The 17,842-nt window shown below is 36.2% G+C and overlaps 2 protein-coding genes across 4 annotated transcripts in view; both read left to right on the top strand.

The window, feature by feature from the left end:
• LOC142351221 (metal transporter CNNM4-like) overlaps window positions 1-17,842 on the top strand; it is a 520,873-nt gene that overhangs the window by 72,667 nt on the left and 430,364 nt on the right. The gene's annotated exons all lie outside the window — the stretch shown is intronic.
• LOC142351222 (hexokinase-4-like) overlaps window positions 1-17,842 on the top strand; it is a 319,567-nt gene that overhangs the window by 72,667 nt on the left and 229,058 nt on the right. The window lies entirely within an intron of this gene.

Here is a 17,842-nt window from a genome sequence, read left to right as displayed (position 1 = left end):
CCGAAACTAGAAAGTAGTCTTTGCCAGTCATCGGCATCGACAACTGACGGCCCGGCACTGCCATGAGTCTTCATTGAAAGCTTTCGGACGAGCCTGGCACTGATTTTGTCGAGAAAAAGTGGGGTGGTAAAGAAGCGTGCGTGGAGGTTTGGTCTGAATGCAGTTGGGCTCTTAGTGTTGCCCTTCAGGATGTCTGTCGCGTAAAAATTTGAGGACAAGTCTACCGTCTATGAGATCGGTAGATGCGAGCACGCCGCCTTTATGCTCATCCAAAAGAACGCGAATAGCATTACTGATCTTACCACAAGACATGAAATTGTTGAACATCTTGAGGTCAGAGTGCTGCTTTTTTTTCCTTGAATTCATTCTCATTTGGATTGCCTTCGCTTCACAGAACAGTTCTGAGACTTTGCAGCTGTGCCATGCACGCAGTCTACGCTTGATGGTCATATTGTTCAATCCATCGTCCGTGATCTTTGTTAGACTGAGGCTTACGTGCGGAAGTATCATACAGAGGCTCAGAGATATATCGGATCTATCCGTGTTTACGGCAATCGGGGAGAGGACACTGTGAAGGGCTTTGGCGCACTGTTCCCCTGTCTTAGTCTTACTGAGCGTGAAGACTGAGGGCTTCCATGTGAAGATCTCGCGGTATATTTCACGCACTGTTACCGCGTGATGAGGTTGGAAGTTGTCCCAAAAAATATCCGATGGTGCGGCGACGGAATGTCCGGGGGCGTGCGATGTTGCAGGATCTATGAGTTCAGTGTCGGGAACGGTCAAAGCATTGTGTGGTGCCGGCGTTGAGATTGCTGTTTCGGTGGCTGCGGTGAACTCAGAGCAGCTTTTGCAGCTGAAATTTTCGGTCCACTCTTCCGCTGCAGCTAGACCACTTCAATTCACGTGAAAATATTTATAACACGTATGACACCAGACACCTCCCCTAGGTAGGGGAGGGGAGCCTTTCAGAGTGGACAATGGGTTTGATCAGCCGTCAGGCTATGGAATAGGAGTGGGGAAGGCTGCACTGATGGGTACTAGATTAAGGTGATAAAACATGGTGAAAACATGAAAACTTGAAAGGAGAAGTGCACGGTGTCTTTACAGAACAGGTTAGGTTCAAGAACATTTCTAAATGAGGGTGAAACAATAAACAGATTTAATGCACAAGAATCAATGTAATCATTCAAAGCGTAGTTAAGGGCACTGATTCTCTTATTTATGAGGCGATTACAGCTGGTGGGTATAACTTTGGGAACAATCAAAATATTTGTGCTAAAATTAACAATAATGAGCTGAATATGGAAATTCCAATGCTCTATGAAAGCTTCAATACTACTACGGTGATCATTGAAGCCAGCAATTACAACAACAGTGTTCAGTTGCCGATTTGGGTATTGATTGATAACATCACAGAGATCTAGCAGTTTAGCACCCCGATAGGAGTGAACACAACCCTGTACTTGACCCTCGTCTATATTTTTGGTACGAGAAGTACCCAAGACCAAGTCCGAGAAGCTGGAGGGAAGAGGGTTGGCATCAAAACGTCCCAGTCGAGGAGCCTGCTAACATTCAAAAGAGAAGAAATTGTTCTAAAAATGAAATCAATTAGAATGGTACGACCAGATGTGATGAAGGAAGATGGTTGGCGTCAAAACCTTCCGTTCACCGAGCCTGCTAAAATTCAAAAACACAAGAAATTGCTCTGAAAATGAAATCAGTTAGAATGATACCACCTGACGTTATGAGTCGGTGTGGGCGATCGGTTCACTCGCCTACGGCTGGGGTGGCCAAGCTTGAAAAGGTGTAGGTATGATTCAGCCCAGCGCGCATACGTACTTGAAAATACAGCGGAGGTAAATGCGTTCGGGAGATATTTAAAAAGTTTATCACAACAATTAGGCTTGAGTTCCTTTGATAAGTGAAGACTTATTTTGCTCAAAACTAGTTCATAATGTCATAACTTGGCTACCTGTTATGAAAAAATCAAAGTTTTAGCATTAGATTTTTTGAAGCAATGTTGAAGGTGATGGAGCACCACTCTTAATGCATGAAAAGCAAAATTATCCAAATTTAGATCTCATAAATTTCTTATCATTGTTTTCTTTTGCTTTAATTACATCACAAAAATAGTAGGTTTCTTAAACAAATGAATCTTTTTTGTTTGGGTCTCCCCCCAGCTTAGTGGGTGCATATTATTTGCACACACCAGAAGCACGTGCCATATATTTAGAAGATTTGACAGAAAATAGCCGCAATAGCTTGTAGATCTAAAAAAAACAGTTAAGACAGATCAAAAAATTCGTCTTTTCATTGAAGGCTGATATGATATATATATATATATATATATATATATATATTCGCGGCCTCTAAAAACTGCTCTCTAATAAACTTCATATAGAGTCACACACACCCATTTGACCTTATCTCATTGAATGCAATTTACGCTGGGGAAGACCGTGTATCTTTTGGTTTGTATATACCGTCGACCAAATACTAATTACGTGTCGCCATAAGAGAGTTAACCTCGTTCTTTGAGGAGAAAGCGCTGTTGAAAGAACACTTATTGCAGGCAATATCAATATTCCTTTGCTGCTATCAAACGATGCGTCAAGAAATTGGATCTCTTTTTTGGATGAATTTGGTTTGCAACAGCAAGGTACTGCGCGTACTCAAAAAAGTGGTAGAGTTTTAGACCAGGTCATTACATCCGAGAAGGGTGAAGTATCAGAACCTCTTGTAAATTTCTAACAAGCTCTGATCATGGAGTTATGCACTTTGATCTTCTACAAAAGCACGAGAATTTAGCTGTAATGAAGGCCTCGTGCAGAATATGGCGAAATTTGGACCTGGCAGCGTCTGCAGAAAGTATTATTTCTCCGATCAACAGATATAATCCTGAAAAGGTTTGGAAAGGTGTTTTAATGAACGAAAATAGCTATGTTGATAAGAAAAATCATCTGAGAACTTTTTATGTGAGAAATCATATGTGCCCTCTCTTTGACGATGAGCTAAGAACAATGAAAAGATTGAAAAGAAAATTTGAGATAGCTTAGCGAAAGAATGGAAATTCCCAAGCCCAAAGCCGGTTTCTTAATTCGGTTTTGGAGTATTTTGAGCTGTTTACCAAAAAGAAAAGTGAAGACCTCAATAAATTTATCGGTAGTGAAAATAAACGCGTTAAGTTTTCTATGCTGCAAAAACTCTTGGGAAAATATATTGTTGTGCTGCAGCAGTCACTAAGGGGGCCTGAATGTCTAGCAAAGAAGTTTAATGCTTTCGTTTTGAAAAAAAATAGAAGCCGTGTTAGTTTCGCTACCTCTAACGAATGGTCTAGAATCGAATGATTCACATACAACCACACTGGACAATTTTCAATTTTTCACACTGAGCGTTTTGAAAATACTTCTACCAAAAATTTCGAATAATACGGCACCGATTGATGTAGTACCAACGAAGTTATGTTAAATTGTTTTGACAAATTGTCCAGACTACTTCATTGCATTAATCAACTTATCTCTCTAGACAGGATACTTTCCAAATCAATTCAAACAAGGAGCCGTGAAGAAGTCTAATCTTGATCTTGAGTTCTTTTCGAGTTATTGCCCTGTGACAAATTCAAGATTCCTGTCATAAATTATTGAAAGAGATGTTTTTGAGTAAATTAATTTTCATCTGGAATCCAATAATCTCATGAGCAGGTATCCGAGTGCTTTTCGTTGCTCGTATTTAACGGAAACGGCTTTGCTGAAAGTCTTCAATGATCTTCTTTGCTGTCAAGACAAATCGCGGTCCGTGATGTATATTGGCTTAGACTTGTCCGCATTGTTTGATATTATTGATAATCAGTTTTTATTTGAGATATTAGCGAAAAAGATTGGTTTGCAGTCGGTGTTGTTAATGTTTATTTAAAATTATCTTTCGCATCCTTTGATAAGTGACGACTTATTTTGCTCAAAACTAGTTCATAATGTCATAACTTGGCTACCTGTTATGAAAAAATCAAAGTTTTAGCATTAGATTTTTTGAAGCAATGTTGAAGGTGATGGAGCACCGCTCTTAATGCATGAAAAGCAAAATTATCCAAATTTAGATCTCATAAATTTCTTATCATTGTTTTCTTTTGCTTTAATTACATCACAAAAATAGTAGGTTTCTTAAACAAATGAATCTTTTTTGTTTGGGTCTCCCCCCAGCTGAGTGGGTGCATATTATTTGCACACACCAGAAGCACGTGCCATATATTTAGAAGATTTGACAGAAAATAGCCGCAATAGCTTGTAGATCTAAAAAAAACAGTTAAGACAGATCAAAAAATTCGTCTTTTCATTGAAGGCTGATATGATATATATATATATATATATATATATATATATATATATATATATTCGCGGCCTCTAAAAATTGCTCTCTAATAAACTTCATATAGAGTCACACACACCCATTTGACCTTATCTCATTGAATGCAATTTACGCTGGGGAAGACCGTGTATCTTTTGGTTTGTATATACCGTCGACCAAATACTAATTACGTGTCGCCATAAGAGAGTTAACCTCGTTCTTTGAGGAGAAAGCGCTGTTGAAAGAACACTTATTGCAGGCAATATCAATATTCCTTTGCTGCTATCAAACGATGCGTCAAGAAATTGGATCTCTTTTTTGGATGAATTTGGTTTGCAACAGCAAGGTACTGCGCCTACTCAAAAAAGTGGTAGAGTTTTAGACCAGGTCATTACATCCGAGAAGGGTGAAGTATCAGAACCTCTTGTAAATTTCCTAACAAGCTCTGATCATGGAGTTATGCACTTTGATCTTCTACAAAAGCACGAGAATTTAGCTGTAATGAAGGTCTCGTGCAGAATATGGCGAAATTTGGACCTGGCAGCGTCTGCAGAAAGTATTATTTCTCCGATCAACAGATATAATCCTGAAAAGGTTTGGAAAGGTGTTTTAGTGAACGAAAATAGCCATGTTGATAAGAAAAATCATCTGAGAACTATTTATGTGAGAAATCATATGTGCCCTCTCTTTGACGATGAGCTAAGAACAATGAAAAGATTGAAAAGAAAATTTGAGTTAGCTTAGCGAAAGAATGGAAATTCCCAAGCCAAAAGCCGGTTTCTTAATTCGGTTTTGGAGTATTTTGAGCTGTTTACCAAAAAGAAAAGTGAAGACCTCAATAAATTTGTCGGTAGTGAAAATAAACGCGTTAAGTTTTCTATGCTGCAAAAACTCTTGGGAAAATATATTGTTGTGCTGCAGCAGTCACTAAGGGGGCCTGAATGTCTAGCAAAGAAGTTTAATGCTTTCGTTTTGAAAAAAAAATAGAAGCCGTGTTAGTTTCGCTACCTCTAACGAATGGTCTAGAATCGAATGATTCACATACAACCACACTGGACAATTTTCAATTTTTCACACTGAGCGTTTTGAAAATACTTCTACCAAAAATTTCGAATAATACGGCACCGATTGATGTAGTACCAACGAAGTTATGTTAAATTGTTTTGACAAATTGTCCAGACTACTTCATTGCATTAATCAACTTATCTCTCTAGACAGGATACTTTCCAAATCAATTCAAACAAGGAGCCGTGAAGAAGTCTAATCTTGATCTTGAGTTCTTTTCGAGTTATTGCCCTGTGACAAATTCAAGATTCCTGTCATAAATTATTGAAAGAGATGTTTTTGAGTAAATTAATTTTCATCTGGAATCCAATAATCTCATGAGCAGGTATCCGAGTGCTTTTCGTTGCTCGTATTTAACGGAAACGGCTTTGCTGAAAGTCTTCAATGATCTTCTTTGCTGTCAAGACAAATCGCGGTCCGTGATGTATATTGGCTTAGACTTGTCCGCATTGTTTGATATTATTGATAATCAGTTTTTATTTGAGATATTAGCGAAAAAGATTGGTTTGCAGTCGGTGGTGTTAATGTTTATTTAAAATTATCTTTCGCATCGTTCGCAACAAGTTATCATAAGTGGATGTCTTTCTGGTTATGGTTAAAGTTAAGACAGGGGTGCCACAAGGGTCGGTTCTTGGTCCGTTACTTTTTTGCTGTTACATGCTGCCTTTAGAAGCTAAGCTGAAAGAGCTGGTATTAAACTATCATTTCTACGCAGATGATTCCGTTCATTATTTTGCATACGGTTCAACCCTCTGTCAATGCTTGTTTGATGTTATTCTAACCTCAATTCAACGTTAGTTCTGCAGTGCAAAATTGAATGCTGATAAGAGTGAGTATATGTTTATTCGGAAATGTAAAATTGTCAAACATGGTTTTCTACAACCGCCAGAGGATGGTGACAACACTGAACAGGTAAAAGTTCTAGGTTGTTATATTGATTGTCAACTTACTCTGCAACGACAGTTCAAATTTGTTTGTTCGAATTCATTTTATTATCTCCGTAAAGTGTGGTCAATTTGGAATCAAATTAAAACATCAGTCTTTATTAGGTTAACTAGGGTTTGAGTGTTATCACGTGTTGACTACTGTAATTCTCTTTATTATGGTCTACCAAACTTTTTGTTAGCCAAACTACAGCAAATAACGCGCGTTTGATCTTTCGATTTTCACCTTCAATACCAACATCGTCGTACCGGAAGCAGCTGCACTGGTTGCCAAATAGGCAGCGCATTGTGTTCAAAGTCCTGTTGTATGCGCATCGCTTTATACATTAGCCTAGCAAACTCTCACTATTATTCGGAACCAACGAAACGAAACAATATTGTTACGAGGTTTTAATTTTTTTACAGTTTACTTGTTCCCAAATGTTGCTCCAATTTTGGAAGACGTTTGTTCTCGCTGTCGCTGTTGAGTAGAATAAACTCTCATTTGATTTGAAACTGATTCAGGCGAAAACTCAAAACTTATCTGTTTTAATTTTCCTGCACTGTTGAGATTTCAAAGGTTGCTTAAACCAATAATGTTAACAATAATAATAATAATAAAAATAATAATAATATAATAAGAATAATAAAAATAATAATAATAAATATACATAACAGACTAAAGGTCGGAATAATTGCTCTCGAACGACTAGTGGAAGCTCTAATCAATTGAAGCCTGCATCATTCGGGGGGGGGGGGGGGTGGGGGTGTAGCCGAAATGGCATTAACAAATTCAAAATTGGACTTTAAATAACCACATTAGAGGGTAATATATAACACTATTAAGATTTTACGTGAAAAATAGCACCAGTTTCGGCTCACTTTTCATTTTACTTTAAGTATTAATTTGCCGCCAATCGAGTTCATCTGATTGAAATCTCAACAGAGTTCAGCTGCTTGAAATTGTGATTGAGAGAGAATTTTAGATCTCGCCAAAACGTTAAGGTCGTAAAAGTCACCAAAAAAATCAAAACTGTCAATCGAAAGCTTTGAAAAAAAAGACAAACACGTTTACAATGATTGCTTCTCTACGAGAGCAGTTGAAAGTCAATTTCAAAGTGAGGAGGTCAGTTTTGTGAGTGAGGTAAGTCAATTGTGACCAAACAATAGTTTCACGCGAACGAACAAAATAATCGCACCAATAGGAGAGAAAAATGACGTCACACACGCAATTCAATAGAAACTGCATGAACGAACGAGCAAAAAGCAGATTTGAAGTGGTTGTGACGTCATATGATCGTAACAAAAATCGCGACGACGAAATAAAAAAACAAGAGAAGGAAAACAATAACCCCAGTTACCGCTGTGAGGCTATTAACGATGAAAAATTATGTAATGGAACGTGCTCTGTAATTGGAGGCTGCAAAACGTACTGGGGGACCAAAGGAAAAGATCTAAATCGAAAGATATTAGATCCAAATAAGCCAATTTTTGTATTCGGGAGTCTTGTGAAGTTTTCAATTGAAATTTTACAATCAAAAATCTCCGTAAACGTCGAGTTTCAAATTAACAGAAATTGTTCTTCCCGTCTACGTGGCTCTGGAAACTTTGTTATGAATTTTTGTAGTCAGAAGTGATCAACACTTTATTGCTGCAATTCTTATCACTTCACAAGTTTCTAGTCAAGATTGTTCAATTGGTTGACTCTGCAGTGTTGAGCAGACAGTATCAATCCCCGGCGCCAGAACAATGGCTTGCTGTTTTTAATACAACTTTTTTTCTCTTATTTCAATTTCTGATCGATTGATGTTCAGTTTATCCGAAATCTTTCATCGCAAATCAAGCAGAGGTTTTCCTTTCAACTCATCTTCTTCGCATAAAAACTTTTTGACAATTTCACTCTTCTCTTTCAATTTGCTGTTCAACATCAATAAAAAGCAATAGTTCTAGTGATTTGCAATCTTTAAAACCACTGGCCGTTCTTTTGGGCAATTGATTTCAGTATTTGCCTAAACGAAAAGCGTCCTGTATTGCAATACTTACGCCCAATGATTCTGCCATTTTGTCAACACTGAGTTTGTTATTTTGGAATCTGTCAACAAATTTACTATGAAACTTATCTGATTTATGATGATGGCAGTTTCCAAGTATGGGGGCTAAAACAAGGTCAGATTAGCGCTTCCAAGAGGCTAAGATGATGTAAGAGCGAGGGGGTATTTTGTCAAGAGATGGTAAAATGGTGTGAGATTTGGGCTGCCAATGAGGGTAAAATGATGCAAGAGTGGGGGTGTAAAAGACAAAGATAACCACTCGGTCTTACATCTTTTTTAGTCTGTCAAGGGGGATAAAATGTAAGAGTTTTTGTTGGTAACGGAGAAGTTACACTAAAACGTTTACATCATATTAGCCCCCCTTGGCAACCGATTACAGTCCAAAACAATCAAAAGTTTTGAGCTGCATTTTCTTAAAAAATCCTGCCCTCGCAGCTCCACTCTTAAATCTTTTCAGGGGAAAAAATTTGACCCGGGAAATGTCACGTGCTTTGTAACGGCTCGAACGGACAAGATCCACAAAAATTTGACAAATTTTTGCCAGTGGCTTCAAGTTGTTCCAATGAAGTTAGATTTCAACAAATTTGAATCGCGAATTGGTGTTAGAAGATCACATTGAGAGTGGAATTGGAAAAAAAAATTCTATTAAAAATGAGCCTTGTTGCAGTAACTTAAATTGCTTTATTTTCATTCTGTCAATCTTCTTTATGATGGAAATTGTTGTCTTTTTAGTGTGTCATTTTGATGTAGAGTTGGGTATACGTTAAAGCTCCTTTTCTACTCGGTTCTGATTAGTGATTTTGCTAAAACGTAATAGGACAAAGATTGGCTTAAAAATCGGTGATAATTTGGCTACAAACTCATTGAAATAACAGCGACAAGTCAATTTTCTTATTTTTTCAAAGGGTATATGTTATTCTTATCAAAATCTGGGTGCAACTACGTCAATTTTTTAACTTCACATAACTTCACATATTACAAAAGAAATTTGAATAAATTGAAAGTGAAAAAGTTTCAACAAATATGGGATTTTTGAGACCAGAGCAACAGAGAACAATGTAATGAGGGAGACAGAATCTTCAATTCTATTTACCCAGGTTGAGGTGCCATCCGGAAGTGACCCCTGATCAGACCGTGCCAGACAAAAGTTACCTCTGATCAGACCCTCCCAGACCAAAGTATCCTCTGATCAGACGAAAGTGCGCTCGAAACACCGTGTGCGCTCTAAGTGCGCTCGAAACTGTCTCTGATCAGACCTTCCCAGACGGAAAGGACCTCTGATCAGACCATAATCAGACCATTGTCCAGACGATTGTGCGACCATGGCGTAGTTCAAGCCCAGACCATTGTCCATACGATTGTGCGCTCAAAATCACTTCTGATCAGACTATTGTGCGCTCAAAAGTTACTCCTGATCAGACTATTGTGCGCTCGAAATCACCTCACCGCACGAATTTTGTTATAATATATTCATTTCATACAAAATGATGTTTGCATTATTATATTCATCTAAAAAAAGACCATTCTAAAAGTATTATTGCTAAAGAAAGATAACCCAACTGCTGAGTAAAAAATTTTTAGTATACATTAGTGCATATTTCCAACTCAATGGATAAATTGAGACAGTTTTCCATATAAAACATCGTATTCTACTGTTAAACAAAGTTTCCTTGTAAGGGGACTGACATGTTCAATCAGTTGGACCCCTTTGGTTCTGATCAAAGACATCAGACTCTAGATCTGTCTGTGATCAGAATGCTGCTTTTTGTTGACAGAGCCGACATCTCTCTGCAAAAAAAAACCAAAAAATCAAAAAAAATTTCCGCTCGAAATGGTCTCTGATCAGACTAATGTGCGCTTGAATCCGCCTCTGATCAGACCATTCCCATCCTGAAGTGACTCCTGATCATACCATCCCCAGACCAAAGTGACCTCTGATCATACCATCCCCAGACCGAAGTGACCTCTGATCATACCATCCCCAGACCGAAGTGACCTCTGATCATACTATTGTGCGCTGGAACCAAATCCCAGACCCTGTAATTTTGGTCTGGGAACACACCGTGTGCGTTGGACTTAGTCTGATCAGAGGTCACTTCCGGATGGCACCTCAACCTGGGTAACGAAAAAGAGATATCACAATTATAATTTTTGCCTTTAATAAACAAGAAACTCGAGCCAGGAAATTGTTTTTGAAAATTAGAGAATCAGATCTTTCTAGAATTTTTTTGAGCAAAAACATTTTATAAATTGAAACACTTCCTCCTAATTATAACACTTTATCATTTTATGTGCTAATTTTAGGGGACATTGAGACATTGAAATATATATCACGAAGTACAACTCTTTTTGAGACACTTGAAATCTTACTCCAGTGGATTGATGTTTGGAAAGAATTTAAAAAATTCAATTTCGATTGATTAGTTGTCCTCATCATTGAAATTTTTAGAGCTAGAAAAGGCGTTCATACGTTTCAAATAACAAGAAGAGTTAATATTTGTTATTGAGCTAGAATAAATCTCTTTGATTAGCCGGGTTAGTTACATACGGTCATTTTTTAATAGAAAGAACAACAAAATGATCAATCAAATAGAACAAACCAAAACAACAAATGTTGTTGCCATCTTACTCACATCTTCTGAATTTATGATTGGTTGACAACGAAACGTGAGTTCTCCAATTGACTTGACAGTAAAACTGATTGAATCTCCAAATTACAGATTCCATCTACGTGAGGTACTGAAAACAAAAATAATTCAGTAATTGAATACGAAAGACGTAATTTCGTACTTCTTCTTCGATTTGCCAGGTAAATATTGATTAACAAAATATATTTTTGTGTCCAATTTAAATTGTTCAAAGTTGTATTTTGAAATGAATAGGTCAGTTGAATTGAAAAAAATTTTAGAAAGAGTTTGAGTTAGAAATGAACACTTTGATATAATCAACGATTCATCTTTATGATGGTTTCTTGATACTCTTTTACCGTTTTCTTTTGAAAAATGTAGAACTCTACCTTGAGTCGAACTATTTGTATGAGATTCTGTTGGTTGGTCTTTCATTCAATGATTATATGAAGAAAACGTGAGTCCCTTATTTGTTTGCTACTGATACCCAAATATAGCTTTTATTCTGTGAAGACAGATAAAAATTTCAAATTTTGAGACGTGGCATGATATTTTGACAATCGAAACGTATTAGAATGTGCTCATAAAACAATTGTTAAAATTTTTACAACAAGATACTCGAATCAAGAAACTGCTTTTAAAAATTAGAGAATCAGATCTTTCTAGAATATTTTTGAGCTAAATTCACCCCTTCCTAATTATAACACATCATCGTTTTATGTGGTGATTTTAGGGGACATTGAAATATATGTCGCGAATTATAACTTTCTTTTTGAAACACTTGATTTCTTACTTAAGTAGATTGATGTTTGGAAAGAAGGTTTTGAAAATATTCCATTTCAATTGATTAGCAATCGTCTCAATAGAAACTTCTGGAGCTAGAGGATGCGTCCGTAACTTTCCAATAATAAGAACAGTTAATATTTTTTATTGCACTAGAAGAAATTTCTCCTAAGTTGACGCAACATAGTGACTAAAATCATGTGCATCGTTTTATCAGGGGTATTATACGACTTTGATTAGCCGAGTTATTTTCATACCGCCATTGTTTAACAGAAAGAACAGAAAATAATTAATTTTGTTGCCAACTTACTCACGTCTTCTCAGTTTATGCTTGGTTCTCCAGTTGAGTTACAAAATTGATTGAATCACGAAAAAAAATACAGATTCTATCTGCGTGAGGTACTTATAACAAAAAACTTCAGTAATTGAATACGAAAAACTTTAAAAGACGTAACTTCATACTTTTTTTTCGATTTGCCAGGTAAATAATGATTAACAAAGTTTACTTATGCGTCCAATTTAAATTGTTCAAAGTTGTATTTCGAAAAGAATCGGTCAATTGAATTGAAAAAATTTTAGAAAGAGTTTGAGTCAGAAATGCACACTTTGATATAATCAACGGTTCTTGTTTATGATGGTTTCCTGATACTCTGTTACAGTTTACTTGTGAAAAATGTACAACTCTATCTCGAGTCGAACTATTTGGCGGAGATTCTATCGGTTGGTCTTTTATTCAATGATTGAGGAAAACGTGAGTACCTTATTTGTTTGCTACTGATAGCCAAATATAGCTTTTGCTCTGTGAAGACGGATAAAAGTTTCAAATTTTGAGACATGGCGTGACATTTTGACAATCGAAACGTTTTTGTATATGCTCATAGAACATTTATTAAAATTTTAATACCGTTGTTAAGTGGATTTTCTGTACCAGTCAGAGCAGCTATGTTGAATTCATGATAAGCTCAAAAGCTATGCCCATTTATTTGCAGCTGGCGTGCACAGATCTCATTGGCCTAGAGAATAGAATTAAGTTTTTTCTGAACTTATCATACCAGTTATTGTTACATCAAGACGAGCAGAAAAACAAAAACAGCGGAGCTCTTCGCCGTTCGATCAAAACGTGCTGCCAGCTGCTTCCTTCAAGCACGTATAATTCAATTTTTTATGACGGAAAAGAGATCCTTTCAGAAATCGAGACATTTTGTTCCAGGTTACGAGACACGTTTGATGTAGCTAAATGTTGCTCTTTTTATATAAACTGTTATTGCTTTTTGGTGGTCTCTTCGAATTCTACTTTTCTGTAATTGTCAATGCTTCAGTTTTCTATGCTTTACCTCAATCTATCTCTGTCTTTAACTTTTGATGAAAATTATTTTTCTGATAAAGGCGATATATTCTGCCTTGGAAAATTCTGCTTTTTTTGAATTGGGACCTTTGTGGATCTTGTGTAGAGTACTGAAAAGATTACCATTAATGACCATAGTATTGATGAGCAACGAGAATCATTACAGTCGAAGGATCTGAATTTTTTACTTTTATAAAAATTGAATTTTTGTTAGGTCACAAAACCGTACGTGAATATCAGACCAACATTAACCATATCATTAAACTGAACTTCTACGGTTTTGGACTTAGATTTTGAACAGTCTCAAAATGTTGATTCCTTAACCAGAAGAGGTTACAATCATTTTTTGGCAAGCCAAAGTGCTTCATTGTAGATTGAACGCAGGAAATTTAGTTGGCAGAAGCTAAAGTTACTATAAAGCAATATTTTTCTTCAACAACAATAAATTTTGCTCTATTGGTACGGCAATAATAATTTTCAGCAACATTTTTTTCATCGCAGCTAAATTCCATTCATTATAAAAAACTTCAGCTGAAAACGAATTGCTATATTTAGATACGCGAACAAAAAATTTTTCATCACACCTCTTCCCTCATCTCTAGCATAATTCAAGACTTTGCCACTGGTTCTTGTATTGCAGTCGTGTGATTTGATCTCCCAGAAATCAAGTAGATTCAGAAATGTGTGTCCGACAAGTATTTTGTTCTAATGAAGAGAACTGAAAGAACCAGCTTGTACCCGATCGATAAAAGACATTGGTTATTCAGACTTAAGGTTTAGTCTGAATCAGAGAGATTCCAGTTTCTACAGATCCACTTAACCTAATTTCTTTGAACTTTCACCAAACGCTGCAGTCTAACTTTACTGGGGAGCCAAATATTTGATTCATAGTAGAGAACTGAAAGTACATAACCTTTCACCTGAAGACACTTAACATTCACTTTTGTTTCGACAGGCAAAACTCGCCGAATTTGGGCTAGCTTCTGGAGAACCTTTTTTTTACAATAACGTCAATATAAAAGTCCTGAAAGAAATTTTGGTAGAAATTTACGCCAAGATCTCTTACTAAATTGACCCGTTTAGTCGGATGTTTTCTTGCTTGAAAAGACAATTTTTGGTCTGCGCGAATTTGTAAGGAAAATCTCATAAACTTCAACTTCGTGAAATTCAAATTATTTCTTTTTTTTAACTCCGCGAGAAAGAACTATCAACATCGTTTTAAAAAATTGATTGACGAGTTTCTGAGCCATTAATTTTTGTGTGGCCCGCAACTAAAAAACTTTCACTCAAGAGAACTTCTGGTAAATCATTTGAATAAACCGAGTAAACCGAGGACAGGCAAAAACAAAACCTTGTGGCCCTCCACTGGTTACGACGTAAAGTTTGAAATAACTACTCGTTGTTGCCTCTTAAAAGATACAATTTGAAGAACAGGAGGACCTGTTCACTAAAACCAGATTTATATAGTTTGTGGATGATAATTCTGCAGTTAATTGTGTCGAACGCTTCTGCTATATCAAGGAATACAGTTATCGGTTTCTTTTTGGCCTCTAGCTTAGAATACAGTTTGGCGCAAGGAACAAGGATTTAATTTATGCTTGATCAACCAATGCGAAAACCATGCTGTTTCTGAGCTGGTTTTGAATCATTTTCTTAAAAAAATTTTACGCCAATCTTTAAATCACTAATAACAAGGACGTAAGCATCGCAATAGGTCCGTAGTTTTGATATCTAGTTGCTACCACTCTTAGAATGAGTTCTTACATGAAATAATTTCCATATGTCTGGCAACTGGCATTTGTTAATCGAACAACTGAAATTGAATAAAATATGGTTTATAAGGAATGGTGCCGGATTCGATTTTTTTCCAAGAAGTTCTTTTTTAAAAAAGTGATATAATCCCAGCAAATTAAATTATTCGACATTTTTGGTACTTCCATTACCAATTCGTCTCGACTGAACACGGATGCGAAACGATTGTTGAAAGCTTCATATATGTTCTGAAGTCTATTGATTTCCATTATATATCATCTTCGCTGGGATTGAGCTTTCCTTCGGGAAAATTATAAGTACTTCGTAAGCTTCATTTCGACTCCAGCTCTTTGATCCTCCACCTAAATTTTGTCTATCTGTCTCAAGGGAATTATTGAGTTGATTTGCTAAAATGCTAACTATAGTTGCATTTTGTTGTGCCTGGATGTCAAAAATTTATTTTCTCAATGAATGGACTGAAGAGACATATAAACAGGTGCCAGACTTCTACGACCATTTTTCAACAGTTTTCTAGACTTACTTGCCAATAAACTTTTGTTGTTAAATTTCTACGTTACTTCGTTCACATTAGAATTGGCATTCAACGAATGTGAGAAGTGTTCCCTGAACATATTACAGTTAGCATTATTTAGATTGAATCTTCTAAAAACAGATAGGGCTTCGTTCTTATTAAACTGAACCACAATTTCCACAGAGATTAGTTAATGAACATAGAAGCTTCTTTCTTCCGAAAACTCGGAGCACATACTCAAGTTATTGCGAAGGACATCGGGCGATGAGCTTGTTTTTAAGAGTGATAATAACTTAAATTAAGTAAACTTCTGGAGCAAAAATTTCTCACTGAGGTCACTGCTGGACATGTGATCCTAATTTTTTTGAAGAAAGTAAAGTCATAATTTACAATCAGACAGTTTTTTTTCCATTTTGTGCCACACATTGGTCAATTTCTCTAATCAGGGAGTCAATTGTTCCACAATGTTTACTACATTCGATTCTGTAGCTACTGTTCACTGGAGAATTGCAAATTGTAATTAATGTGACCACAATATCTCTGAAAACAAAACGCCTGTTGAAACAAATTTCTTGGTAGTATCGATTGTTTTAACTTCCTCAAGTAGAAGGTCAGATTTTTGAGCTATTTATATACCACCATGAGTGCCAATTTGTCTATCAGTCCTTTTCTGTAACTGATAGTTGCTATTCAGAAAGATCTCGCATTCGTTAAGTTTTGAATCAAACCAGGTTTCAGTTATGCAATTGATGTCTGGGTGAACTTTCCTTTGGAGAGTAGCTTATTTCAATCGTCTCTGCATTGTCAGAAGTGATTAACAACTAAATGCTGAAATTCGAATCACTTGAGTTTCTAGTTGAGATTGCTTAATTGGTTGACTCAGCAGCGTTGAGCAGATAGTATCAATCGTGGGTGCCAGATCAATGGGTTGCTGTTTATAGTACAACTTCCTACTCTAAATTTTAGTGCTGATCGATTGATGATTAGTTTATTCGAAATTTTGTATCGAAAATCAAGCAGATAGTTTTTCTTTCAACTCTTCTTTGCATAAACTTTTTCTGACATATATTTTTCTCTTTATTTGTTGTTGGACATCAATAAAACGCGATAACTCCAGTTGTTTGCAATCTTTATAACCAGTGGCCGTTGTTTCGGGCTACTGTTGCAGTATTTGCCTAGACGAAAAGCATCTTGTATTGCAATACCTATTCCCAATGATTCTACAATTTTTTCAACTCTGAGTTTGTCATTTCGGAAACTGTCAACAAAATCAGTACTTAAACATTGAATCTTATCTGGTTTATGATGTCAAAAGAATATATTTAAAAATTAATTTGAAAAGCAGATTCTCAAGTTTGAAGGCTGCTCATACGTGTGCGCTTTACCTGAAACTCAACATTTTATTGTTTTTCCAAATTTCAAGCCAGAAAATTTGATGCCAATTTTGACGCAGCGTGTCTTAACCAAAACTTGGCGCTAATTTAAATTTTTCTGCCACATCAACTGAGATATGTTTTAACGAATCGCTCTTTTTTGTCAATTCCAGGGGCTGTAGCCTAGATGAATTCTTCTTTATGGGTGTAAAAACATCAAAAGAACGTAGGGTTAGGTTCCCGACCTCCTCAGTACGATTCCGTCGCCTTGCCTGAGGTATTCACCACTAAGCTATCAGGTCTTTGTGATCGTCACTCTAAAAATGGGATTTGTTTGAACAACAAACTTTATTGCGGAGTGAGAGCAATTGAAAACACTCGAAAATCAAGAGCGTGAATAAGTTACTTGAGAAGTCAAACATTATTCTAGAAAAACGCAAAATCGGTCAAGCAAAGAAGCTGCTTAAAAAGAAATTCACGTCTACAATAATTGCTTTTCATTCGAGAGCAATTAAAAATGTGCGAGGCTTCTCGTTTCATTTATTGTTTTCCAATTAATTTGATATTTATCAAAAAGGTGAATTTCAAAGCAAACAAACACGTCCGTTAAACCTCCATTTACGTCTGTATTATTTTCTTCCTGTTTAGTCACCCTCAACTTGTACAGCTTTCTTGAATTGTTCCTTCGTCGGTCGTTCGTTAATTTCCACAACGTTTAATTTTTATCAACTAAAGTAAGTTAGCAGAGGTCTTTTGATTTGAGCTTTATTCAATTTTGTCTGCGTATCTTGAATACAAAACAAATCAAAAAAACAGAATAATAGTTACTTAGCTTTGAAAGACTAAGTTCCTTGTATGCTTGAATGACTTCAATTCTTTGTTTTTAGAGTAATATTTGGTGATTTGGCTTATCTTTTTTTTGCTGGATTTCAAACTTTGCGCTCTTCAAAGACGTTTCTATTTTTTATCTTTCAGGAATCCAAGAACTTTTTTCAGCACACTATTCTCCATTCTTAACGTACGCTAAAACCTTTTAATATTAAATATACT

The sequence above is a fragment of the Convolutriloba macropyga genome, chromosome 12 (genome assembly GCF_964194025.1).
Source record: "Convolutriloba macropyga chromosome 12, txConMacr16.3, whole genome shotgun sequence".
NCBI lineage: Eukaryota > Metazoa > Xenacoelomorpha > Acoela > Convolutidae > Convolutriloba > Convolutriloba macropyga.
Note: the sequence above shows the minus strand (reverse complement) of the source record. Positions and strands in the feature narration are given on the sequence as shown.